This window comes from Porites lutea, chromosome 1 (genome assembly GCF_958299795.1).
Source record: "Porites lutea chromosome 1, jaPorLute2.1, whole genome shotgun sequence".
In the NCBI taxonomy this organism is placed as follows: Eukaryota; Metazoa; Cnidaria; class Anthozoa; order Scleractinia; family Poritidae; genus Porites; species Porites lutea.
The window spans coordinates 6786852-6793419 of NC_133201.1; positions in this window are offsets into that span (position 1 = coordinate 6786852).

Here is a 6568-nt window from a genome sequence, read left to right on the forward strand (position 1 = left end):
CCATTTATAAGATAAAATGCCCTGGGATCGAGGTTTACCAAAAACTAGGAAGCCTGTCTTTGTTTCTTCTAACGAGGATGTTTTGTCGGGCGTTAATATAGGCCTTGGGAAGGAATAGACCTTCCTTCCCGACGGTATTAACGATGCCCAGCCCCTCGGTACATCACTAAACCAACATGGCTTACCGTTATGGTGAGCGCTCGATCGTGACGATATGGCAATCTTGTGGCAAAATACAGGACGGTAAACAGTCTTTGTTTGTCACGAAAAGTGAAAGAAAGTTGTCAGCTGTGCATAACCACTCTGATGAGCTTTTGTCAGTCGATTTCCGTTCTTTGCGGCGATCCCGCACCCCTGGGCCTGGTAATGTAAACTACTAGGAAACAAAATTGGCCATTTGCTCGTTGGCGTCAATTTACTGCTATTAAAAGAATCCATTTCGTTTTATACTCAAAATTAAGCAAAACCATTGTTTGGGTATTACCGTAAAGTTCCGAAAGTAACGACCCTCTTTACTTTAAGATTTAGCAGCCTTTTTCTATCGTTACTTTCACGAGGTCGCTACTTTCGGGTAGCTAAATCGTGTACCGTACATGGGCGGTAGGAAACTAAGATAATAATATCGCGACAATTGTGAAAACATCCACACTTTTTATTTGGAGAAACTTCTTTCATGTTATATTGCTTTGTAAATGAATATTCAAAAGAATTGTATGATTACGGTGTGGGTATTCACAGACGAAAGGAAGTTTTGAAAAAAAAAAAACTGAGGATGTAATGCACCTTGTGAGTTACGTAAGGATACATAAAGGAATGTCAAAGATCATTATAACCTTTAAAAAATAAATCTCGGATCGTTTTGATAAAGCTTGTTGTAACTATAATTTCCGTTATTTCTCTCACTACTCTCGAAGGGTCGCTACTTTCGGGGGCTCGTTACTTTGGGAACTTTACGGTACTGTCGTCCCAAGAGAAATCGAAGAAAATGGTTGAGCAAAACTTTTGAGTTAAACAAGGTACATTATGGTCTATGTGAAGATGGTGAATATTAAAGGTGTCTTGATACAATACGTTTGTAGCAACACCTTCCATCTCAATCTCTTATCATGACTTAAACCAATTGATCTCTATGATAAAACCAGTACATGTATAACACATTTATTACACATAGACTAAACTTTATGATGATGTTATTTTGGGGGCGGTAGGAATAAATGTCATTCCGAAGATTGAAAGTGTCGCCACAAAAATATTTGGTATTTCCAGCAACGTTTAAAATTAAGGAGCCCTGATTTGCACAAGACAGCTAAACCGTGAAAGCCTGGCTCCAGAGGTCTGCTCTCAAAATACCCAGATGAAATAGTTTATTTGTCAAAGTTGACCCTCTTCTGATTTGCCTCCCTAAACATATATTGAGACTAAACTTACAATGGCTAACTAGGAGAGCCTCATATCATAAGTAAAAGTGTTACGATCTAATGAGAATCAAACCGAAGGTAATTTAGAGCTCACGGGTGTCTCTAAATCTTTTTGAGAGCTCGTACATTACGTAGCTGACGACCTCTTATAAGTCTGGAATGTCGTTGTGTAAGCAGAATTAAGCGAAAGCGGAATGAACCGATTTCCATGCCTATTTATGAATTTTCCGCTTCTTCAAGTCAACCCGAAAGTTTAGTAAAGCGAGAGATTCATAAGCCGCGTAAAAAAAATATTCGGGCCGCCATGTATTCAGATTTCCTCGAGCCACTGTAACGTGATTCTAAGTACGTTAATTTGAGGACATACAGTAACGAAGTTCCGAATCACTTTTTAATTAACGCACAACTATTTGACATAAGCTAACTTTGTTTCTATGTTGTGTTTCCTGATTTACATCATCATCTCTCTAGCTTTCTTCATTGCGGCTACTTTCATATTTCATTTGCCCTATACCGACTGACGCGTTTATTTCAATAAATAAATCACACACCAGTTTCTAGTCAGCTTTGGAAAGCGAATATCCACAAGATTTTTCAGTTTCGTTTCTCACGGTTTGCAAGTTGTAACAATTAAGATTTCTTTAGCTAGTCTCATGTATTAAGGTGCCGACGATTTGGGAGACGGATCAAATTGTAAAAGGTGGAACAGTTAAACCAGTTATGGGTAGAAATCAATAAAGTCATCTGTATTTTACGTCTTAAGTGGACCTTAGCCTCTTGGTATAGCAGGTACCAGTTACTGAATCATATTATTAATTCAACTAAAGTGAAGACGGTGAAGAATTATAGAGTACACATTACTTACCTACCTGACATCAACCGAGAATTGTAGTCACACACGTGAGGAATATAAGTAGTAGGTACATGAAATGTACTTTGCACTCGCAAGATGTAGTTTGTTCACATTGCTTGTGGCTTCATGATGATGTAGTTCCAAGAATAATAAATTTCCTTTTCAAAGTACAAAAGCTGATTGGCTGCTTGTCAATTTATGGTGAAAAGGAAAGGGGAATTTGATATAGCTTCAAGGCATTATATGTTCTCTCGCTAGATCCGGTTATAGGGAGCTGACAGGGGTCATTATCAATTCAGCTTCTCATCTTTATTGTGTGCAATGAAACTCAGCTTTGCTGGTCGTCTGAAAATTTCGTTAGAGCAGATCACAAGACGGTTTGGCCACCTTCTTTCAAGTTTCAAAACCGCTCTGAAGTATTCATGTTTTTCCTAGGAATGCGGTCTTCTGCAAGTCCCTGGTCTTGGCCTTATACCAATTTTCTAAAGCGACTTTTTCAGACCTTAATTTAGGGATTGCAAACAAAGCTCCTTCAACATCTGGTATTACCTTCCCTTTTGGCATTGCCCACACGGTTGTTATCCAACATGTCAGATCGTAATAGTTTTCGTTTTTTTTCGCTCTCCTTCAAGTTAACTGTCTAGTCAGCTGGAGGGATCGCATTTTCCCACGACCATAATTATTCAGTCTTTTGTACTAACAGATATTTGTTCACTCCTCCATAGTGATGAATATATCTCCTTGAGTCTGTTGTACTGAACTCCTGCTCAATGTCGTCTGCCAAGGTGTTTCGTCATAATGACTAACCGTCTCCGACCAGATCCCACTCCAAAAGGCAAGGCAGCTTTAGTAGGTTCAGTTACCTTTGTGTCAACTCGAAACAGTTGGTTCTGTTTGAACTGTTGGCATCTCTCGTCATATGGCATCTCTCGAAATCTGGGTGCATGGTTTGACAACCATGTGTCTATAAATACTCATGTTGTCAAAGTTTGTCGTGCTTTCCGTGGGCTATATAACATCAGGCAAATAAGAAAGTTTCTTTCTGAAGAATCAACTAAGACTGGTTTACGCCTTTGTCACGTCGCATCTTAACTATTGCAATTCTCTTCTATATGGCGTTACTAAACATCAGTTGCGACCGGTTACAGAAGATCAGGAGTGCTCAGTGGAGCCGATATTCAAAAAAGCCGTTCCTCAGGCATAGTGATGCTGGCTGGGAAGTATGGCATCTTAGATAAAATTTGGCTGGGAATTAGTTAAGAATAATAGCTTGCTGGCGATTTTTTCTACCTAAATTATTTTTTGCTGGGAGATGACACACAACGCCCACTTCCTGGCTCACACGCTCTATTTTTATCGCTTTGCTGGGAAAAACGTCAAGCAGTTAACGCCCAGTACAACGCCGATCATATGACGTGCGGATGACATCTGAAACTGTTTAAATGAAAACTCTTCTACGCCCCTCTATTCAATATCTGACAACTGGCTGTCAATCTGTGTAAAATCAACTGTTTCATTCACTTTGCGCATAGACCGGTACGTCCAGAGAGAAAGAGAGAGAGCGGCGGAAGTTTTGAGCTGGCTGTCCAAACTGGAATGCTTTAACGCTATTTCTTCCTCGTTCGGAATCGTGGTACACATTTTCTGGGGATTACAGCCTAGTGTTGTTTTGTAACGGTAAGTGCTTACTAATACTTGCTTACTAACTCACTTTTTGCTAGTGACCGACAAAATAAGTATAGTTGTCTTGCATTAGCACAGTTGATAAGGTTCTCTTATTGAAATACTCTAGTGTAGCTGATACATCGTACACCAGTTTTGTATTTGTATGTGTTGTGAGCGGTCTGAACGAATACTCGAATTAACCGGAGTGAACTAAGCATCGGATAACGAAGAGTTTTCCGCCCGGTAAATGTTAGAAAATGCGGGCAAATTATGCCTTCTTTGTTAATTCGCACTGAGCTCGCCACTTTTCTTGCCGTGGTTTATAACCTTTATTAATAGCAATTTTTGAGTTTTTAAGTGAAATATTTATCATGTTTTAGTTTAGTGTTTCTTATTCACTAAAATTACATGTATTCCCATTCAGCTCAGACCTGGTGGAGCTTCAAATTGAATCATTGAGTAGAAAATTGGTCCAGCAAAGGAGTTAAGGTAAGGGCGTGCAGTTAATTTAAAAATAACTTTAAGCTTTCTGTTCAGTTTCATAGTGAAAACTGGGCTGTACAATCGAACTTTTTCTTTTTTTTATATCGATGTAAATTTCGCCAAGTGAATAAGAGCTCTATAGAGGACACTGACAGGGACAAACGAAATAACGTTCTCGTCTCTCAGCTGCCAATAATTGAGTTACGAAGTCTCCCTGTGCAAAAACAAGGCTTTCCCTCTTAGTTGCTTGCATTTATACAGTGCGTTTTCATTTCAGCAACATTTTTAACTTAATCGTCCTCGAAACTCGAGCAAAATTTCTCAGTGGTATTTTCGGTCGTTTACATCAAAGTGTTCCGCCAAAACTTTCAGTGACGCAAGATTGTTTATATACTTGATGTTGATAACCTGGCCAGTGTTTTTCTCCGGTCGAATTGACAAGCGTGGGTTCTGATATCCAGGCGTTTTCATCGAGTGACTGCCGAGTGAGTGCTTTTGTGCTATAAGCTCCAAGCAACGACTTATTCGGAAAATATATAATGCTAGTTTTGTTTCATGGGCCCCTGCTTTAGGAGATATTTATCAGATAAATTTGACCGGCCAGAAACGATAGGTGACCGAGCTAAAATGAATTTCACCGGAAGACTCTCCGGAAATTATTTCGAGCCCTGGATGCAGTTGAACGATTTACGAAATTGAGAATTTTTCTTATTCCTCTTTTTATCACATTTTTGAATCCAAAAATTTTAGATTTCCATTTTGCAAGAAAATTAGCCCACGTAACGGCAGTAAAATGTGAAAAATTAAACTTAAGAAAATAGTAGGGAATTTTTTAGGTAACAAGGCTTCGAAAATTGTACCTGAATGGAACGCTCGTCGATAAATGTTTAGCCGTTCTCAAGCAATAGACAATTCTAGGCGATATTTGCTTCCCCGAACAGAAATTTTACAGAAAACGGTCTTGGGTGCCCCTGATTGAAAGGAACATTTTACCCGAAACAAACTAACAAAGGTTAATCGTTCCTTATAAATGTAGCTATCCCGCATTGCAGGCGCATCATTTACGGAACTTAGCTTAGAATACAGACAATTTAGGGACGGACTATTAGAAAAGTTGTGGGGGGGGGGGGTGAAGGGGGAAGGGGGGGTTGGAGAATTTTCGAGCCGCAGGAATTTTTTTTTCGTTATTAAATTCCGTATATGAATTTTTTTTAGGCCCTAGCATGAATATCTTTAGGGCTAATTGGCGTGCATGAATTTTTTTTCATTTAATTTTTTTTGTACTTCGCCCGCCCCTCCGCCCATAAGTTTTCTAATGGTCCGTCCCTTAGAGGAACGTTTTCGGTTACTAAAAAATCTCAGCTTAGACTGCTTTGAGAAGACGTTAGAAATAGCTTGCAGAACAGGCGCTTTTTTCAGTTTCGGAGCTTTTCTGGCGTTCTGCAGGTTAAAAAAAGCTGTTTTTACCGGGATCAAGATAGAGCCCACAAAGTCCGGTAATACAGTGAAATCAACTCGTCTTCACAAGCAAAAAAGGGGAATTTTCTCGCCTTTATGACCGGAAATTAACGCCGATAAAACATTTTCTGATGAATGCCGCAGTCAGTCTCCTTGCGCTTAGTGACAGACGCTTAATAATATTCTTCCTTATCCTTGGCCTTAGCGGGAATTGATAAAAGAAAGAACATTCAAAGCACTTCCTGCCTACAAAAACAAGAACTCAATAATTTTCTGGTGTTTCATCTTCTCGCTGCAGCCATACTTTCAGGGCTTTGTTCAATCAAAAAGTGTCAAGAAAACTAATTATAGCTGATTATAGTTGTGTCTGCATGAAGGCTAGCCTCTCCACAGACGTCCTTTGGGGTTCGTTTGTCACGCATTCATTTCTCCCCCGCGTGGGGAAGAAATGAATGCGTGACAAACGAACCCCAAAGGACGTCTGCGGGGAGGCTACATGAAGGCAAAAGGCATTTTGCATGAATGCATTTTCTTCCGCAGATCTTTGTTTCAAAGATAGGCGCGTTTACTGTGCTTGTCTTGCTTTAGTAAACTTTCTCCCCTCCGACTTTCAGCCAGTTTAGTTAACACAGCAAAATGAAAATGAAAATTGACCAAATTGATTTGGCCTTGGTTACGCGTGGTAGTGCCT